Raw genomic sequence first — 22560 nt, forward strand, 5'->3', positions numbered from 1 at the left:
TAGAGATGGTTTTGTATCTTTTGCCAGCTTTATACAAATCAACAATCGTTGATTGAAGCCATGATGCACATCAGACAATGCCTCTCATCTAGACATTTTTTTACCAGGTGTGTGTTCTATAGTCAGCAGAGCAATTTTAAACCACTCACCAGTGATTAGGCACACACCTTACTTAAACTGTTTGGTAAAAATTGGTTTCAATTGATCTTTAAGTCTCCTTAGGCAGAGGGTTCACTTACTTTTCCCCCCCTCCAGTCATTGTTTGCATGCTATCCTCATTAAAACATGAGACCCTATAAATGTTTGGGTGGTTTTAGTTAAAGTAAACACTGTTTTTTCATCTGTGTGATTTTGACAATAATCAGATCACATTTGATGGTGATTTTATGCAGAAATGTGAGAAATTCTAAAAGGTTCAGATACTTTTTCAAACCACTGTACTAGTGATAAGCTCAATTCAATTCACAGCAGACGGATGAAAATAGCTTATTTTTCTGTTTATTACTTGCATAGCTAAATATTGTATCGATTATACTGTATTGATAATTGTTATATCGCCATGTTTTAAGATAATCGTTATCGTGAGCCTTGTATCACAAATCGTATCGTGAAGTACCCAGAGGTTCCCTTCCCAATAACAAATGACAAAAATTCACGATAACCATATTAAGTCTCCTACGTAAGGTCGTCAAATATTCTATTGCCATTATAATCTTACCTTGGAGTCGCTGTTGGCGAACAAAAAATTTTAAAAAACATGACAATCACGAAATCCTGTCGAAAGTACGCGGCGGTAATCTCGGACATGAGGTAAGGAGCTCTTAATCGGCGGCGACAGAAGCCATTAATGCGAAAGCACAGAGGTCATTAGCATCGCTCCATGGCGTAGCGTAAAGCAATCACCCTCGCAGATCCGCCGGACCGTCTGTCTTCGCCCCCCCGCCACCATTCGCCACACGTGTGAGGTCACTTAATGATGGCCGACGCGCATTTTCGACCGGGGGATCTGATTAGGACCCGCTGCCGACAAGTGTTAATCAGCCCGGCAGGATGACCGGGCTGACACTGTTAAGGATTTTGAGTATGCCCCGCTGCTAGTCAAAGACGGACCAATGAAGGGATGTGATAGAAGGTGTGAAAAATCGAGTGTTCCATTCAAAGTTGGAGTCCTTGAGCTAATAAGTCGTTCTCTCTCGGTCATTTTAATTGATCTGTTGACAAGCTATCATCTGTGGAGTAACAACATTGTGTACGTAATAATTTAGTAGCTGAAGATTGGCAGATATCCGATTCAAAATGGATTGGACCAGTGGGGGATGCTGGTTTTTCTATGAAGGGAAGCTCAAAGTGAGTGCTTTGTGACAGTGGAGGGGCTCAGCAAGACTCGCTGCTCAGTAGGGAAAGAAACCTGAGTTCCAGAAGTCAAGTCTCCAAACACAAGCAGCTGCAATAGAAAAAAAAAACATTAGAACTAGAAGCTCAGTTTTTTCGCTAGTTACAGTATTTTTATTGAAGCAAGTGTCACTAGGACAATTATGAAGTCTCCGGTTCAACTCAGAACAACGGAATGAAAATTGAAAAATGCCTCTCGCGGATATTAATACAACAAAATCATTGATTTCGCTGTCGATCAAAGAAAGGATTCAGGCTACGTCAGAACCGTATAAAGAGAGTCGTGACACTCTTTGATGTCGCCGCAGGTGGTGGTTAGTTCCAAGCACAAGCACCGCTGTAGTGGTTTCAACCAGTAATTGTGCAAGTTCTCCCACTTGAAAATATTAGAGAGGCCTGTAATTGTCAACATGGGAAAACCTCAACCATGAGAGACAATGTGGAGAAAAAAAAAAACAGAAAATCACATTGTTTGATTTTTAAAGAATTCATTTGGAAATCATGGTGGAAAATAAGTATTTGGTCAATACCAAAAGTTCATCTCAGTACTTTTTTATGTACCCTTTGTTGGGAATAACGGAGGCCAAACGTCTTCTGTAACTCTTCACAAGCTTTTCACACACTGTTGCTGGTATTTTGGCCCATTCCTCCATGCAGATCTCCTCTAGAGCAGTGAGTGATGTTTTGGGGCTGTCGTTAGGCCACACGGACTTTCAACTCCCTCCACAGATTTTCTATCGGGTTGAGATCTGGAGACTGGCTAAGCCACTCCAGGACCTAGAAATGCTTCTTATGAAGCCACTCCTTTGTTGCCCTGGCTGTGTGTTTGGGATCATTGTCATGCTGAATGACCCAGCCATGTCTCATCTTCAATGCCCTTGCTGATGGAAGGAGATTTTCACTCAAAATCTCTCGATACATGGCCCCATTCTTTCTTTCATTTACACAAATCAGTCTTCCTGGTCCCTTTGCAGAAAAACAGCCCCAAAGCATGATGTTTCCACCTCCATGCTTCACAGTGGGTATGGTGTTCTTCGGACTCAACCACCAATTGTGCAATTTCTCCTACTTGAAAAGATTAGAGAGGCCTGTAATTGTAAACATGGGTAAACCTCAACCATGAGAGACAGAATGTGAACAAAAAAAAGAAAATCACATTGTTTGATTTCTAAAGAATTTATTTCCAAATTAGAGTGGAAAATAAGTATTTCATCACCTACAAACAAGCAAGATTTCTGGCTGTCAAAGAGGTCTAACTTCTTCTAACGAGGTCTAACTCGATATCACCACTCGTTATCTGTATTAATGGCCCCTGTTTTAACTCATTATCGGTATAAAAGACACCTGTCCACAACTCAGTCAGTCACACTCCAAACTCCACTATGGCCAAGACTAAAGAGCTGTCGAAAGACACCAGAGACAAAACTGTAGACCTGCACCAGGCTGGGAAGACAATCTGTAATAGGTAAAACGCTTGGTGAAAAGAAATCAACTGTAGGAGCAATTATTAGGAAATGGAAGACATACTGTACAAGACCATTGATAATCTCCCTCGATCTGGGGCTCCATGTAAGATCTCACCCCATGGCGTCAAAATGATAACAAGAACGGTGAGCAAAAATCCCAGAACCACACGGGGGGACCTAGTGATTGACCTACAGAGAGATGGGACCACAGTAAAAAAGGCTACTATCAGTAACACAATGCACCGCCAGGGACTCTAATCCTGCACGGCCAAACGTGTCCCCCTGCATAAGAAAGTACACATCCAGGCCCGTCTGCGATTCGCTAGAGAGCATTTGGATGTTCCAGAAGAGGACTGGGAGAATGTGTTATGGTCAGATGAAACTTAAATACTTAATACTAAACTTTTTGGTAGAAACACAGATTCTCATGTTTGGAGGAGAAAGAATACTGAATTCCATCCGAAGAACACACACCATACCCACTGTGAAGCATGGAGGTGGAAACATCATGCTTTGGCACTGTTTTTCTGCAAAGGGACCAGGACGACTGATCTGTGTAAAGCAGGGGTGTCCAAACTTTTTGCAAAGGGGGCCAGATTTGGTGTGGTAAAAATGTGGTGGGCCGACCTTGGCTGACGTCCTTTACGTAGAACAATATATTCAAGCAAATTTTAGCAAGCCATTCTGTGTGTCACATTTGCTTTATTATTTTTTTACTTAATAATTTCAACAATCTCACAACTAGCCTTTGTGGCGTTCTCTTTTGACTCTCGGGCTCTTGCGAAATACTGCTGCTGTCAAATTAAACTAACTTCAAGTTTGCTTCAATTTCTCGCTGCGTATCTTCCCTATCATCTTGTCGTACATGTCAGAGTGTCTTGTTTGGTATTATCGCCTCACATTGAACTTTTTAAAAACAGCTACTGTCTCTTTGCAAATGAGGCAGAGCGAGTTGTTGCGTATTTTAGTGAAGAAATAGTCCAATTTCCACATATCCTTGAAGCATTGGCTGTCGTAGTCAACTTTCTTTTTCGTTGTTGATTGTCGCCATTTTAGAAAATTGGAAGGGTCACATGGAGTAATGTTGTTTAGAGTGCTGCTGTCTTTTAGCGGGCATATGAGGAGCAGCATTTAGTGTGTAAGCTACTTCGTATGCTGGTAGCAGCACTGCTGACCAATTTATTAAGTCTGTGTTGGCCAGACGTAATTGATTTTATGACAGAGGCTGGGGCCGGATGAAATTTGACCGCGGGCCGCATTTGGCCCCCGGGCCAGACTTTGGACACGTCTGGTGTAAAGGAAAGAATGAATGGGGCCCTGTATCGAGAGATTTTGAGTGAAAATCTCCTTCCATCAGCAAGGGCATTGAAGATGAGACGTGGCTGGGTCTTTCAGCATGACAATGATCCCAAACACACAGCCAGGGCAACAAAGGAGTGGTTTCATAAGAAGCATTTCAAGGTCCTGGAGTGGCCTAGCCAGTCTCCAGATCTCAACCCCATAGAAAATCTGTGGAGGGAGTTGAAAGTCCGTGTTGCCCAACGACAGCCTCATAACATCACTGCTCTGGAGGAGATCTGCATGGAGGAATGGGCCAAAATACCAGCAACAGTGTGTGAAAAGCTTGTGAAGAGTTACAGAAAACGTTTGGCCTCTGTTATTGCCAACAAAGGGTACATAACAAAGTACTGTGATCAACTTTTGGTATTGAGGAAATACTTATTTTCCACCCATGATTGGCAAATAAATTCTTTAAAAATCAAACAATGTGATTTTCAGTTTTTTTTTTCCACATTGTGTCTCTCCTGGTTGAGATTTACCCATGTTGACAATTACACGCCTCTCTAATATTTTAAAGTGGGAGAAATTGCAAAATCAGTGGTTGACTAAATATTTATTTGCCCCACTGTATAAACACTATTTCAAGTTGGTCAAAATTAAAGGAAAGAATGTGCATGTAAAGTGTAATTTTTGTTCCGGGGAAGGGCTTTTGTCGACATCTGTGGTAAGCAATTCAAATCTGTTTATTTTTGTTGCGCTTCAAGTGTAGGATAAATCTGTTGCTGGTGAGGTGCAATAACTATTACAAGGTTCTATAACACAACTACATGTCTGTTCTTCTCTATTCAACTGACGCGAATACTGCTCAGAAAATTTCACATTGTTTGATATACAACAACTTCTTTTTAAAGTAATTAAGGTAAGGTAAGGTACCTAGTTACTTTTACTATAGAGTAATTCAGTTACTAAGTTACTTTTTGGAAGATGCAGTGAGTAACTATAACTAATTACATAACAAGGTATTGAGATGAACTTTTGGTATTGAGGAAATACTTATTTTCCACTATGATTTGCAAATAAAAAAATTTTAAAAATCAAACAATGTGATTTTCTGTTGTTTTTTTTTTCCACATTGTGTCTCTCATGGTTGAGGTTTAACCATGTTGACAATTACAGGCCTCTCTAATATTTTCAAGTGGGAGAACTTGCAAACTAGTGGTTGACTAAATACTTACTTGCCCCACTGTGTATTCCGGCTTTCATTTCTGCAACATTTGATTGATCAAATATGTCACGGTGACGGATAATCACCAAACTCAACCTTAAATATTTTATCCATATACGATCACGATTTTTAAATCGCCAAGGCCTACCCAAACTTGCGAATTCTGTTGCTAGTCGGATGTTTATTTCTGTTCTGAGCCGACACTGGCGTTATAGGAAGCAATGGGACTTATTAGTTCTGCTCATTCTGCCACATTTACTGGTGTTTCAATTCATTTCTCCAAAACATGTCCTTTTCCTCAGTAGATTGTGCCACGGGGTCATTCTGAAATTCACTGCATTCGTTCAAAACGTTCCTTTTCCTGCTTCCTCTTCCCCCAGTCGATTGTCACGCGGAAGCTATCCTTCTCCGTAATAGTTCTTTTTATTTTCATTTTAACCTCCGCTTTTCACTTGAAGCAAAATGTTTGATATTATCGCAGCTAATGGCCTCGCCCCTAATCGAAGACGTCTTTGAGTGACTGACGGCGGAATTAGGATGGAGTGTTTCGTTAAGCTCCCCGTCCTGTCGTTTGCATTTCGGAGAGTGATTGAATCAAAGCGGACAAATTCGGCGCGTGTAAAAGCCCAAATTCCCCGCGATGGAAAGCCGGGGCGTCAAACAAAAGGAGACGGCGCTGACAGTGGATACAAAGGAGGACGTCTTGGCGGAGGCATTCATCACGCCGGCTGATGTTTCTCCTCGGCACAAATGCTTGAGCGTGAGTGATGCTCGGCGCCATCCATCACAGAAGGACATCACGAACACACAGGGGGGACGCGGGATTGCGGCGGGGGGGACTTCAGGGAGCTCATTAGCGCACCTATTAATCTGCGGTTTGACCCCGCAGAGAGCACACCTCAAGCTAAAGGAGACCTCAACCCGAGTCATTCCGAGATGAAAACAAAAGCTCCAGTGGATCACACCGGGGGTGAACAATCACACCAGCATGCTTCTCTTCTTTATTTTATGGCTTTCCACTTCTCAACACCTTAATCACAATGGAGTGATTTTTTTTCTTTCTTTTTTAGCTGTAGTAGTTACTCTACACCAGGGGGGAAAAAAATACCCTGTCAAATTTTACGGTAAAATACTAGCAGCTGTGGTTTCCAGTATTTTACCGTGAAAAAAAATGTAAACAGTAAGTAGTTTAGTGTTAAATTAGCAACAAATTAATGTTCAAACTGTTCTTTTTAACCTTTTAACACCTGGGCCTCTTTTGCAGGGGTGAAAGTTGTTAGAATTTCTTGTCAGAACTCTCTGTCAAGAAGGCCGCCACGGAGCCAGAATTTTTTTTGGGGGGGGGGTTTAAACCTCCTAAAACCACTGAAATGCAGATAAAACGGCTTTTGGCACAGTTATTCCTACAACACATACAAACAAAAAATAACTTTCATTCAAAATAGTATTTTTTTTTCAATTATTTGCAAAATAAGTCAACAAAAAGAGAAGTAACCCCAACCTCCATCTAATTCCCCCCCACATTTCCTAAATGCAAATCTTCAATTTTAACTAGTTAATAACATTGGATGTTAAAATTGAAGCGAATGTAAATGTTTACTTTTCTTTTCTTTTTTTTTTCTTTTTTAAATAAAGATAAAACATACAGTAGGGCTGGGCGATATGGCCTTAAGTACGTATCGCGATAAATTGAGCAGATTTACCTCGAAAACGATAAATGACGATAAATTCGCCCAAGCAGACTGTTAAACAATTTGAAAATTTGAATCAATGCATGGAATACAAATTAACCATTTCTCGTTAAATTTATTAAACCAGCTTTCAATTTAACAATTGCACATGCAGTCTAAACATTAAGTATTAAAAAAAATCTTGTAAACAATAAGAATTCTGGTGTGAACATTTATAACAGCTTGTATGACTTGAAAAATGTACAACATTATAAAAATCAATATGACGACTGCGCAAACATGTCATTCTAACACAAATGACTTGCAGCTTTAACAGTACACTTCAGACAACTTATTGGTAATGGCTGCTGTGACATAATTATTCAACACAAGTGTTTATGTCAAGGTTTCAGTTTATTATTATTTTTTTTTCTCCGAAACATTTTTTAATACATGCACCCCCGCACAGACACAACCAGATTAAAGATGTATTGCTCTGATGCCAATGAAACATTTAAGGTTTTATGATAGCAGAATAAAGCAAACACATACAGAAAAATAGCTGTGCCCTGTCCACTCATTAATTTCAGCCGTTTCGACAAGATTAGAGCCGCTGTCCGACTCTTTCACATTCATTTGTAGCCATTGTTAGCCGCTAGCGTTAGCCTGTGGCTTGGCTACCAGAAGAAAGCATCCTCTCCTGATATTGTGAGAACCAGGGAGGACAGCGGGTGAAAGCCCGTCTGGGACCCGCCAAGAGTTTACTTTATGTCGGGTGAAAGTCTGGCGAAGCTAACTTAAGCCCGACTCCATTCCGTTTACTTGTAGCGTTAGCTGGTAGCGTTAGCCTACCGGGCTTCTGTTTGATTGGCCTCCTGAAAACCACGTGACTCCATACGTAAGCACACTGTCTGCTTTCTTAAAGGGGAATGAACGTAGCCGAACAACACAGCGTCAAAGCGGGATAAAAAGACTATATTTTCTTGTTTTATTAAATTACCGAATTTACCGACATGGTCAAATTTACGTCGGTCATCGTGAAGAATTTCGGTGGCGGTAAATTTTCGGTTTACCGCCCTGCTCTAACATACAGTACAGGCCAAAAGTTTGGACACACCTAATTCAATGCAACACAAATGAAGGTGCCTAAACCACTGATAAAGCAATAAATTTTAAAATTTAGTTACTTGAAATTATTCGAGTAATTGTTTCAGCTCTAAGATATCTATATAGGCCTATATATTTTGGTTTTACACCCTGTGTTTATATTTGTATAGATAGATATAGTACATGAGCTATTCTACTGTATACTTTGTACAAAATGTTGAAGTGACTACACTATAGAGTACATTGGATGAGGAGTGATCCTGAACACAGGCTGTCTTTTTTTTCCTAAGTAAATTATTGATACTAGTGAGGAATGTTGATGCCAAGGATGAAAAGCGTCTGGCGGACCTCTGTGTCCAAGTCACATTGGCTTTCAAGACGAGTCCCGCCGCCTGGCTGATCCTCCCTTCAGGGCCTGCCGCTCGCCCGCCCGTCCGCCCGCCTCCGTTGTTAGCGCCCTCTCGCTCGCCGGCTGCGCTGTTGAGCTCAGCACTTTGCCGAGTCAAAAACAATGTCATGCCTGCGAGGCCTTCGCGTCTCCGTGTCCTTCTCCGAGCCCTCTGCAGCGCTTCCTTAGCAAAAGGTAGCGGCGCTACTGTCAGCTTTATTTAACACAATTGATTCCAGTTTAGAACTTGGAATATGTTGTTGTTGAATGATCATGTTTCAGTGCCGGTAATAACAATAGACTTCGAACCAATTGATTGGACGTCCCCCAGTGGCAAAGTTATTTAAATTCACAGAGGTTAAGCTCTGGTTCATCTATAACCATTATTGACAGCCAATGAGTTAGAGGTGCTATGAAATGGTAACCACATCAAAAAAAAAAAAAAAAAGAACATGAAAAAACTGATTGCACTAATTTAATTTTACCTTGTTATAGTTAGTTTTTACCCAGAATGCATTAGGGAACGCCCACTGCTGATCAGTTTTAGCTTTATAGTGCTGCGCTAGCTAGTACCTGTTGACAGAATGACTCAACAGTCACGTGGCAACAAGAGAATAGAAAACCTATGGGTAGCATGCTAGCAGACATTCTGGATGTGACATCATCTTATTTAAGACTTGTTACCGGGCGGTATTGAAGACTAATTAGCAGACAGTTGGACTCAAGTCGCAGGGACTCAGACTCAAGTCTACTGGAGTCGCAAATTTGATGACGCGCAACCCGACTCGGACTTGAAGAAAAAAAAACGCAGACTGAGAGGGTCGGAGACTTGACTTGTGAGACAATAACTCAAGACTCGACTCGTGAGACAACGACAACAAGAGAATAGAAACCCTATAGATAGCATGCCAGCAGACATTCTGGATGTGACATCATCTTCTTTTAGATTTGTTAGTGGGCAGGAATAAAAACTAATTAGCAGACAATTGGACTCAAGTCACAGGGACTCAAATTCGAGTCTATTGGAGTCGAAAATTTGATGACTCGCAACTCGACTCGGACTTGAAGAAAAAAAACGCAGACTGAGAGGGTCTGAAACACGACTTGACTTGTGAGACAATAACTCGAGACTCGACTCGACTCGGGAGACAATGACAACAAGAGAATAAAGACCCTATGGATAGCATGCTAGCAGGCATTCTGGATGTGACATCATCTTCTTATAGAATTGTTAGTGGGCAGGATTAAAAACTAGTTAGCAGACAATTGGACTCAAGTCACAGGGACTCAGACTCAAGTCTACTGGAGACGTAAATTTAATGACTCGCAACTCGACTCGGACTTGAAGAAAAAAACGCAGACTGAGAGGGTCCGAGACTCGACTTGACTTGTGAGACAATAACTCGAGACTTGACTCAACTTGACTCGTGAGACAATGACGACAAGAGAATAGCGACCCTATAGATAGCATGCTAGCAGACATTCTGGATGTGACACCATCTTCTTATAGATTTGTCAGTGAGCGGGATTAAAGACTAATTAGTAGACAATTGGACTCAAGGCACAGGGATCTCAGACTCGAGTCTACTGGAGACGTCAACTTGATGACTCGCAACTTGACTCGGACTTGACGAAAAAAAACACAAACTGAGAGGGTCCGAAACTCGACTTGACATGTGAGGCAATAACTCGAGACTCGACTCGACTCGTGAGACAATGGCAACAAGAGAATAGAGACCCTATGGATAGCATGCTAGCAGGCATTCTGGATGTGACATCATCTTCTTATTAGGGCTGTCAAAATTATCGCGTTAACGCACGGTAATTAATTTTTTAAATTAATCACGTTAAAATATTTGACGCAATTAACACACATGTCCCGCTCAGAAAGTATTCTGCCTTTTGGTAAGTTTTACAGCAAGGCTTTTTATGCTGTCCAACAGCGAACTCTTGTGGTTGCTTTGCGACATGGTTTATTGTTTTCTTACCAGTTCATTATGGCTGCACGACGTCTCGGGCTGATAATATTGTGCTTATATGATCCTTGGACAAGATTTGTCCGTAAGTATGGTTGTTGCAAAGAAAGTACATATTATGTTAGCAAGCGAAATGTTATATTTTTTGTATGAGACGCTTTTTGTTTATGTTTAGTGAACCTGTATAGCGTGCTAAGCTAACGTTGTTGCTAATGCAATGCTTGTGTACTTTTATTTTGTAGTTTTACGACGGTCTAAAGAGGACGATGGTTTGAGGCCATTTTATTAATAAATCAGATGAAAAAGGAAGAAGTCTAATTATTAAGGCGTCGTTCACTAGCTGTCTAGCTTTGGAAAAAGTAGACGCTTCGGAGTGAGGACAGCATAGACAGATTTAAATGACAGTAGAGTGAAATGCCCACTACAGTCCTTATGTACCGTATGTTGAATGTACATATCCATCTTGTGTCTTATCTTTCCATTCCAACAATTTATTTTACAGAATATATGTATAATTTACAGAAAAATATGGCATATTTTATAGACGGTTTGAATTGCGATTAATTACGATTAATTAATTTTTAAGCTGTAATTAACTCGATTAAAAATTTTAATCGTTTGACAGCCCTACTTCTTATAGATTTGTCAGTGGGCGGGATTAAAGACTAATTAGCAGACAATTGGACTCAAGTCACAGGGACTCAAACTCGAGTCTATTGGAGTCGAAAATTTGATGACTCACAACTCGACTCGGACTTAAAGAAAAAAATAAACGCAGAGTGAGAGGGTCCGAGACCCGACTTGACTTGTGAGACAATAACTCGAGACTCGACTCGACTCGTGAGACAATGACAACAAGAGAATAGAGACCCTATAGATAGCAAGCTAGCAGACATTCTGGATGTGACATTATCTTCTTTTAGATTTTTTATTAGGCGTGATTAAATACTAATTAGTAGACAATTGGACTCAAGTCACAGGGACTCAGACTCCAGTCTACTGGAGACGTAAATTTGATGACTCGCAACTCGACTCGGACTTGAAAAAAAAAACGCAGACTGAGAGGGTCCGAAACTCGACTTGACTTGTGAGGCAATAACTCGAGACTCGACTCGAGTTGACTCATGAGACAATGACAACAAGAGAATAAAGACCCTATGGATAGCATGCTAGCAGGCATTCTGGATGTGACATCATATTCTTTTAGATTTGTCAGTGGGCAGGACTAAAAACTAATTAGCAGACAATTGGACTCAAGTCACAAGGACTCAAACTCAAGTCTATTGGAGTCGCAAATTTGATGACTCGCAACTCAACTCGGACTAGAAGGAAAAAAGAAAAATGCAGACTGAGAGGGTCCGAGACTCGACTTGACTTGTGAGACAATGACAACAAGAGAATAGAGACCCTATAGATAGCATGCTAGCGGGCATTCTGGATGTGACATCATCTTCTTATAGATTTGTTAGTGGGCGGGATTAAAGACTAATTAGCAGACAATTGGACTTAAGTCACAGGGCCTCAAACTCGAGTCTATTGGAGTTGCAAATTTGATGACTCGCAACTCGACTCGGAATTGAAGAAAAAAAAACGCAGACTGAGAGGGTTCGAATCTCGACTTGACTTGTGAGGCAATAACTCGAGACTCGACTCGACTCGTGAGACAATGATAACAAGAGAATAAAGACCCTGTGGATAGCATGCTAGCAGACATTTGGATTAAACTAAAGACTCTGGAAGAGTGTAACACATTATGTCGGTAAAGTTAAATACAATTAGAAAACGATTTAATCAAAAAATATATATATACATATTAAAAAAAGGCATGTCCGATATTTTTTTGTCGATTCCGATACTTTGAAAATGACGTGATCGGACCCGATCGATCGGCATCTCTACCTTAAACTGTTCCATTTATCGAATAACGACTAAAATAGAATTCCTCAACCGACATATTTACGCAGATAAGCAGCAAAACGTAACAGTTTTGTCCATGGACAATGATACTTCAACACAAGACTAATAGCAGTGGGACTGACTGCACTGAATCCATCTGAAGCACAGTATTGATGTATTTCCAGCTCACAAAAGTCAGTGTTAAAGGTTGGATGTATTTGGGGTCAGGTGTGTTGTGTGCAGGTAGCGGCTTAAGAAACGCCGCCGCCGCGTCTGCCGCTGCTGTGCTTCCGCCTTTGATTTCCCTCTCAGATGTCTGCAAAAGGACACTTATACATATTTCAAGGCCCCAGAGTCCACAAAGGGAAAAAAAGCAGCTTTGAAATAAACAAAGGTCCCTCACCTACACTTCATATCTGACGGCCCTGAGAAAAACGGCGCGGAGACCAGAAGCGCAGACTCGTCCCGGTGTCGTCGGCCGGTGCCGTGACCCGTATCTTTTTGCCCGACGGGGAAAAAAAAGCCTCGGCGGAGTCCATCTGCGCTCCTCTTTGAGTTGGGCCAAGAGGCGCTATCGCTAGCATTAAGTTGATTAAAGTGCTCGCCCTCCAAATGCCAGATGAAAGCGGCAAGCGCACTCAGCCCAGGTCGACAAAAGAGCAAATCGTACGGCGGCTAAAGCAATCCAAAGCTTCTCTGGCAAATCATCTCTAATTGGACCTTTCTTCCTCCCAGACAAGTGAAAACCGAGCCGGCGGTGATACTTTGTTTGAATGTCATGGCAATCTTGCTATTTTCAACAAAAAGCTTTCAATAGCGCGCCTTTTGAACAATTCAGACAATTCTTACTTTGTTTGAAATGCTAGCGCTGGCAGTGAAGGATCTCGTTTCAGTGCCATTGACGGTAATGGACGTCCTATTCATTGGAGATTGGAGAGGATGGTAGCGGTAAAAATGAACGACAGCCAATGAGTTAAGTGAATACTTAATTAGGGCTGCAGCTATCGAATATTTTAGTAATCGAGTAATCGACTGAAATGTCTAGTGATTAATCGAGTAATCGGATAAAACAAATATATTTTTAGGTGAAGAGCAATTATAAATATACATGAGAAAACAAGACATTTCATCTAATCTTGAACCATTTTCAGTCAATCAATGTCTTTATTTTCGATGTATATTTTTGAACACAGCCAACAATTGCATCTCAGATGTAACTAGAATTAAAAAAAAAAAAAAAAAATTAAAAAAAGACTAATTCACTGCTTTCACTCAAAAAACTTTTAGATTAAAAAATATATATATATCTTACCTAAAAATGCCGTTACGCTTGATAACACACATCACTTAAAAGTTTTCCCACGTGTTTCAATTGAATTTCTCTTTGTGTCAAGCCATTTTTAAGTTCTAGTTAAGTTTTAAGTTAGTCTAAACTGTAGGTTCTGATAGGATTTTGAGTTTTTGCAGTGTTCAAAATAAATGTATGATACAGGCTGTATTGGAGCACATTAGGGACCAGTGCTACTTGGGTGTTTTATCCCGCAATGACTACTGAGCTAAAATTGATACTTAGCATGATTAAGTTTTTATTTTACACCATCATCACTCCACAATGCTGTTATGTTAAAGCCTGTATGTAAGACACGTTAGCCACGCATCGACAGTGGTCATAATTAATTGAAACCTAGCCCTCCGCAGGGCTAACGTTACGTGAGCTAGTAGCGACAGTAACGTTAATCTTATTTATTAGCGCTTAGCGCTCTTTACTAGCGCTTAGCGCTCTACTGGTCTAAAATGGCGGCTGTTTACTAACGCTGCCCAGATGCGGCCGAGTCTGTCATTGTGCATCTAGTTTAACATACATGTGATCTCTATGAGACGCATCAGACGCTACCTTTACCAACGTAGCATCGTGCGGGCTAGTATTTAGCAACGTCGGCGTCGTTTGTGGCGGCTGTCGGCTGCAGTAAGTTTTTTTTTTCCCTTCTTCCTCTCCGCACGTGACAGCGCGTTGTCCCGCATTAAAAGTAGTCCGAGCAAAACGTGATGCTTAGAGCTGTCAAAATAAACGATTACTCGAGGTGAATAAAATTACTCGGATCAGTTTTTAAACTCGAGTTACTCGAGTAGCTCGAGTACTTGTTTCACCTCTACACTTAATGTAAACATTGTGTAGGGAATATATACAGGTAGTCCCCTGTAACACAGGCTTTTGTTGTTTTTTTGTTTTTTTTACCAAATTATAAAATAATTGTGGACAACTAAGTTCGTCTACTCGAGCTTAGTGGAGTGCATAAGTTGACACAGACCACAAGAGTTTTATATTGCCAGCTTTAGAGAACAAAAAAAAAAAAACTTTATACATATACAAAAAACATTTAACACACACACTTATATTAGGCCAATAATCAATTCAATATTTTTGATTTTTTGAGTTGGTTTGGGTGCACCCTTCCAAGTTAGAATGTTTAGGAATTACCTTTTACTCTAACTGGAATTTCTGATTTTCGATCTATTGCACCAAAAATAGTGGCACAATCAAACTTCTAATACCCTTTTCTGTTTACCATGGGATTGTTTCCAATCCTTATGCAAAAATACACATGTGCAATTTTTCAGTCAAAATTGTCCTAACAAAAAGAGATATTCAGTTCACAGTTCCTGGGATGTTAATCAAAAGAAGTCCATAAAAAGTTTGTCAAAGTCCTGTCGATGTAAGGCACAGTGTAATGCTGAATGGTGAGGTATTAGCTCCAAGTTTGTTTGTTTTTTGTCCTACCACACCAAGAGAATGCAGCAAGGAGGTATCCAGGTTATCTCAATCTAGATCCAAGTGGTTAGCTCGCCATCAAAATCCAGAACAGTTGGTCCATTGTCCAATCTGACACAAAGACCAGTTGAAACAAGGTCTAAGGGGGAAAAAAAACAGACCTGTCAATTGACAGTATCAGAGCAATTATGAGTTTCAATTCAAATCTGTAGCTCAATGATGAGACACATCTATTTTTCTTTTCAACTCAATTCACATTGCACATAAAATAATTGAAATTGACATAAAGTATTCAGTACATATATTTAAACAATTAACAATTTTAAACAGCTTAACAATTCTTTCTTTTTAAAATGTTCTCCTTTGAGTAAAAATGAAGGAAACCTCAAACCTTACATTAACTCAATGAGGTGGTGAAACCTACATGTAACATACACATAACAATATAGCACCCCCCCCAAAAAAAAAAAAAAAAAAACACATTCCTTCTGTGAACATAGGAGCTTAACTACATGCTCACCGATCTCTCACACCGTGTTTTGAACACAGTTGGGCCGCGTTTTGTCGCTCCACGCGTTGGTCTTGCTAGATAAAATGGCAACGTCGTAGCACGTTAGCACGCTATGCTAACGTTAGCGCGGACTTTTTGCTAACGCTAGCGGCGAGTAAAACAAAATACAGAGCACAGCAAACTCGTTCATAGTGAGAATAGTACCTAGTTTATCGTAAATTGCAACAATATATTAACTTAAACTCACGTTTTTCTTTTCTGTAGATAAGCTTTCCAGGTTGTGTGTTCACTCGCCTGCTAAGCAGTTCTGTCTGTCTGCGTTGCCGCTCAATGGCGTACCGCACGCAGGCTATTTTTAGACCATGACTCGCATCGTATGGACCCTACCCACCGACGTCACAAAATCACGTGGTATGGTTCCGCCCCCTTGTCCATCATTTTGTGTCTGTATTATCAATGGTCTCAATTGATCGAGCAATTTATAATGCATTTCATGGAAGACTCGGTGCTTTCGGATACCGTAAACTCACTTGATGCGTTGCATAAAAGGCGTTATGTGGAAAAGCTTCAGTTTATCCATTCGCCAGATCCATATTTGATGCCTAAATCAATGTTTTTCGACCCGCTGTCTTCGCCGTATTTGCCTGACATCTGCTAGCTACCCTGATATTTACAACTATCTTGTCCACACAAAATCAGCCTATTCTCACGAAAGTTTGAAAAACTTTAAGAGCTTGGAGGCTTATAAATACTTCGTTGCTGGTTGGGTGAAACAGGTCCTCGTCCACGAAAATTCGGCAGGAATCTATCTTGTGCCTGGAAAGGTGAGTTACGAAATTTTCAATTCAAAATCTTTTGTTTTTGCTAACATCCACTGTCAAGTCTAATGTATTTCATGTCATTTGTCAATGGAGCTAGGGCTTTTAATGTTTATATGGTTTAGCGATAGCACTCTCGCTACATACATACGTGTATGTTGTCGGCGATTAGCCTAGCAATGATCTTAATTGTGGTTGTCAGCCCAAAACCCTCTAAATATATATTAAATGCATCTTACCAGATATAAAATGACTACTACATAATCTGTGGTAATCGTTTGGAGCCCAGTTTTCTCGTCGAATTGCAGCAGCCCATCTCGCTCTCTCCTCTCCGGGTCTCTCGGAATCCGTTAGAACTTCAAGTCTCTCCGTCTATCTTCTCTGTTATTGCAACCGACCGCCACACACGCCTTCACCATTTTGATTATTAATGTTAACGAGCAGAAAAACACGCCGTAAATAGGAGGAATGTACGTAGCCGTAACAGGTAAGCACGATGTGTTGACGGACAATTGGGCGGCACCAGTCAGGGGGGCGGAGTTGTGACGTCACATGGGTAGGGTCTATAGCGGAAGTAAAGCCGAAGTGGGACATTATAGACCCGCCCTCGCATAGACCCAACGTAAAAAGTGCTACTTTTCTCCGGTAATCTTTCAAAAACGAACATGCCGATCACGCATTGCTTTTTTGGAACTTGTAGAAACGACTCTAGACATTAGATGTTTTTTTCATACGTTTCCGGAAACCAAAAACTCGAGAGGAAAAAATGTGAAGACCGAATCAACTTGCGCAGACTTTGACACCAGCTCGGCGAATCCATTCACGTTTCATATGCAGTAAACATTATGTTGAGTTGGCATGGTCTTTCAGAGGACAAAGAGGTATGCCATTTTATATTTTTAACTTATTTTTTTAGCGTAACGTTGTGCCGTACTGCTTCTGTCTGACAATGAATGATCTGAAAAGACTTACAATGGTATCTGACTGCCACTGTTACCGTTTCTGTTATATAGATAAAAAAACAACTTTAGTAAGGGGGAAGTGTAAATAAATTATAGGATTAAGATGTGTTATCAATGAAAAAAATTAAAAGTGTTCGTTGGCTGTCACTGAGTAGCATTTGCAATCGCTACACAAAGCTAACTAAATTACCCCCAACAACGGTAAGCGACGTCGGACAACCAAAGGATATATAAGAAAGACAGGGCTGATGGTAAAGGATAGCTTGTTGAAACAGGAGAATATCATTGTCAGTCGCGTCGATGAAAAAAGCTAAAGCTATGCTTAGGTCGGCTCATTTTTTTCGTCTTTTTCAGCCATCGACACTAAAGCCATCTCTTTAACTGAACGTTTTTATGTTCTTCCACCTCTTTGCCAGTGAATTTGGCACCAGGCACATCTTTTTCGGAGAGAATTGGTAGGTTTAACTCTGTAAACATCTCCTTCGTACACAATTTCCATTCATTTCCTATTAGGGACAAACGGTGGCTTGTCCTTACTTAGCAACAGTAGCTAATGTCACGAATATTAATGAGCGGAAGTGACGTGTTGCTTGCAGTACGCCATTGTGTTCTGCAACCTATCGTGCTACCAACTGAAACATACGAGGGCGGGACTTCCTGCCATAAGAGCAACTAATAGGTTGAATTATTGCTTGCAATCGTTTTATTTATTTATCATTACTTTGATAAAAAAAATAATTCTAATTAAATGTGAAATAATATATTTAGCAAAATTTGATACAATTACGTACACACCTTTTTTTATTGTGCACTTTTGCTCATGTGGGTTACACCCCGGTTTATGAACGAGTTCTGTTTGGAATTAACCATTTAAATACCTCTAAACACCCTCTAAATTAAAAAATGAAACTATCCAAAAACATGTATTATAAGTCATTGTACTCTCCTCGCCAAGACGTTGGAGTTCAGTCCTAGCTAGACAGCGAGCTAAGGTCCGAAATGACGATGTCAGATGTCCGCGTGGTTTGATGACGTTATTCAGATGCTTATGACATCAAAATTTGCTGAATGAAACTAAAACTAAAATGAAATTAAATCAGTCTCATCCTCAATAACAGCAATTCAAATTTGCGTTTGCAAGTAGCTGCTGATACAGCAATAGCAAATACTAGCATGTATCGGTTAGCGTCCGCACATTATCAGAAACAATCACATTTGTTTTCCCTCATGGCAGCGTTTACTTAGCTTAAATTTTGTGAAAAGTAATGGATGATGGTCACGTAAATGTGAAATCACGTTGGAGGTGTTGCCTGCTCGTAGGCTGTCCTTCCTCTTCCAAGCCACGGCCGTCTGTTTCTTTTCAGTACCCGAAATACTCCCATACTGGCGACTGTTCTTTTTTCAGGGGGGCAAAAAAAGCTCAGGTGTAGTTTTGAAATCGACAGCAGTGTCACCGACACACAGGAAAGAGCAACAACTGGAGGGGGAGGGGTGAGCGGATCCGCTCCAAGCCATTTCTCACTGCATTTTAGGGACACAAAAAAATGGCTAATACCATAGTACGGTATGACGGAAAATTTTACTGGTTTTGAAACCATGATGCGCAGCCCATCCCTCATCCCTCAGCCTAGCAAAGGACCCATCATCAACCCCCCCCTCCCCCCCGGGATCCAGGGTGGTCACCCGGGCCACTCGTGCTCCCATCAACCAGCCCTCAGGGATGAGATGAGGGACGGAAGCCCCCGTCCGCCCACCCGGCCCACGAGCCACACCCGCAGCCCGACGCGGGACCCCCAGCAGCCCATCAAGCCCAGGGCAGAGGAGGGTCCCCCACTGGAGCAGGCGACATCCAGCCAATACACCGGCATCCAGCCAGCGACCCGCGAGGGAGCATAGGGTGGATACCCAGGCAGAGAAGAGAGGGGAAGGCGGAGGCAAGAGAACGCCGAGGAGCCGCCGCGGGACAACGCGAGGTCGGAACCCCAACCTCAACCCATTCCCGCGGCCGGCAGCCCAGACAGAGGGGAGGCCACGCTCCAGCAGCCACGCCATAGAGAAAAAGTGTGGGACCCACCTACCACCCTATTACTGTGGCTGCCAGGTTCCCGGTTGGCAGCCATTACCCAGCCCCATGATGGGATTGTGTGGGGAGGGTAGTGCAGTGTATGCATTAAAATAGGAGAGCTCGGCTTGGGGCAGTGGGACTGCTGCATGAAATTTCTCCCCAACCGCCCGTCCCACCTCCCTTTGCCAGAGCTTTCCTATGGAGTCTGATGTGTGTGGTGCGTTAAAAAAGGTGCAGGAATGGCGGGGCCTGCCGTTTGGAGGTAACCATGAGCACCCCCCTCCCCCACCCCAACAGGTCGCATCCATCCCATAACCTTGGTGTGTGATGTATTAAACTCAGGGAGGAACCGGGCTGGGACTGTATGGCCCCGTCCCAACTCTCCCCGGAGGAATGAATGAGTATGTAGGTGCCGGGGTGAAAGATATTTACAGTGTAAAGTGAGGAGTGCGTGAATTAAGAGGCAGGCTCCCGCAGGCGTGGCCCCGTTGAGGGTGCCATGTTTTATGCGCACAATGGACGCTAGGGGTGATGACGTGGTTGGGCTGGACTGGGAGAATAGCTGTGCTAGCTAGCAAGCGACGCCAGTATGATGACTGGCATGATTTTGTCACATTCTGCTGCTGGTCGGATTGTTTTGTTAAAAAGCTGTGGGATGAGTTCCCGACGTCGTACCTGCATCCAATCCCAGCTCATCAGCAGTATCTTTAAACCGATCCTAGGCAGGTTGCCGAGATATTGACTTGCTGCCATTTGACAGTTTGTATTCTCGATCACGTCGTTGCTTGCTAACACGTGTGCTCATCGTCTAAAAGTGGCAAGTATTTACTATTTGTGTTTTTATTGATTCTTTTATTACCTTTTCATTCCCTCAAAATACTTTTTGCATGTGTTTCCCTCTCATACTTTTAAGTAGGGTTGTTCCGATCATGTTTTTTTGCTCCCGATCCGATCCCGATCGTTTTAGTTTGAGTATCTGCCGATCCCGATATTTCCCGATCCGATTGCTTTTTTTTTTGCTCCCGATTCAGTTCCAATCATTCCCGATAATTTTTCCCGATCATACACATTTTGGCATTGCATTAAGAAAAACATGAATAAAACTCGGACGAATATATACATTCAACATACAGTACATAAGTACTGTATTTGTTTATTATGACAATAAATCCTCAAGATGGCATTTACATTATTAACATTCTTTCTGTGAGAGGGATCCACGGATAGAAAGACTTGTAATTCTTAAAGGATAAATGTGACTTTGTAAATTGTGACTAAATATTGCCATCTAGTGTATTTGTGGAGCTTTCCATAAATGATACTGCAGCCATTTAACTTCTGCCCAAATGCATTATGGGAAGTGCAACCATGACTGCGCGTAGGGGCACCAATTGATATATCTTCTCTGCGTTGGGAATGAACAAAGGGTGTTAAGAAAATGATCAACTACAACCTTTCATCCCCAGATTGCCTCCCACTTTATTTTTAATTGCTGAGAGAGGTACTGTAAGGCTTTAGCCACATAATAAATGGCTCCAAAGGCTGTCAAAATTCTCTCTACTCATTATATGCTGTCTTTTAGCGCTATCTATAGGTTAAACGGCGTCTTTATAGATTGAACGCGACAATGCGTGAGTGGGTCGTGATGCACATGCATTAATTATTTAACGTGATTAATTTTAAAAAAATTAATTACCGCCGTTAACGCAATAAATTTGATAGCCTTACTTTAAGCCAAAACTACTCTGGATGAGTGTAAGACATTTTGTCTGTAACCTTAAATACAATTAGAAAACGATTTAAATAAAAAATATACTGTATATATATTTTAAAAAGTCATGTCCGATATTTTTTTGCTGATTCCGATACTATGAAAATGACGTGATCGGACCCGATCGATCGGACATCTTTACTTTTAAGCATTGTGTTTTCTTGTGGAAGCTTCAAAGCAGATTGTTGATCTGTTGACCACATTAGTCACACAGCAAATTTGAACCACCCTTATTTGATATTACTACGCTTGAGTATTTACTTAAGCCATCATTAGTAGTTCTGCCATTATGCATCTAAACAAAACAAGCTGAAAGCGCACGGTAGTACTTTGGGTGTCAAATTCACCTCTTGTTGGACGTTTTGCCAGTATTGCACATTTTGACAGAACAGCGGTTTTGTCCTACTCTCGTCTCGTGTCATCCCGTCTTCCCTGTTCATTTTGCTTTTGCTGCTCGTTTTGTGAAATATCGACCGTGCGATCATGCTTATTAATTAAAGTCATGTGCTGAAAGTCCGGCAGCGTAGTCCAGTGATGTCACTGCCCTGCAATATCAACAACAATGGCGAACTACGAGTTAAACTAATTTTACAAACTGTATAAAAACGAAAACATCAAGAGAAGTTTTAATATCAAAATTATTTTAGCTTATACTAACGTTTATCTTTTAAGAACTACAAGTCTTTCTATCCGTGGTTAGAAATAGAGATGTCCCGATCGATCGGGTCCGATCACGTCATTTTCAAAGTATCAGAATCGGCAAAAAACAATATCGGACATGCCTTTTTTAATTTTTTTTTATTTTTTATGATATCGTTTTCTAATTGTATTTAACGTTACAGACATAATATGTTACACTCATCCAGAGTCTTTAGTTCAGGCTTAAGGTAGGGTTATCAAATTTATCCCAATAACTGCAGTAATTATTTAAAAAAAAAAAAAAGTATCACGTTAAAATATATAACGCAATTAATGCATGCGCTGCACGACCCACTCACGCATTGTCACCCTCAATCTGTAATGGCGCCGTTTAACCTATATAGAGAGATAAAAGGCAGTGTACAATGAGTAGAGTGAATTTTGGCAGCCTTTGGAGCCTCTTTTTAATTGGCTAAAGCCTTAGAATCCCTCTCCCTACGATTAGAAATATCATGGGAAGCAATGTGGGGAAGCAAGGTAGCAATTGATCTTTTTCTGAACACCTTATGTTATTTCCCAACGCAGAGAACATATATCAATTGGTAGCACTACGCACAGTCATG

At 41.2% G+C, this 22560-nt stretch overlaps 1 long non-coding RNA gene across 2 annotated transcripts; it reads right to left on the reverse strand.

The window, feature by feature from the left end:
- Positions 1 to 948: 948 nt before the first annotated feature.
- Positions 949 to 16008, reverse strand: LOC130918510 (uncharacterized). 2 transcript variants are annotated; one of them, XR_009063772.1, is made up of 4 exons: positions 15930 to 16008; positions 15692 to 15756; positions 15181 to 15310; positions 949 to 1444 (listed from the first exon to the last, which is right to left on the reverse strand). It is a non-coding gene; the product is annotated as an uncharacterized LOC130918510 (long non-coding RNA). The 2 variants fall into 2 exon arrangements; XR_009063771.1 differs by lacking the exon at positions 949 to 1444 and having other exon boundaries at positions 7187 to 15310.
- Between the last annotated feature and the right edge of the window lie 6552 nt (positions 16009 to 22560).

Source organism: Corythoichthys intestinalis, chromosome 7 (genome assembly GCF_030265065.1).
Source record: "Corythoichthys intestinalis isolate RoL2023-P3 chromosome 7, ASM3026506v1, whole genome shotgun sequence".
NCBI classification, from domain to species: Eukaryota; Metazoa; Chordata; class Actinopteri; order Syngnathiformes; family Syngnathidae; genus Corythoichthys; species Corythoichthys intestinalis.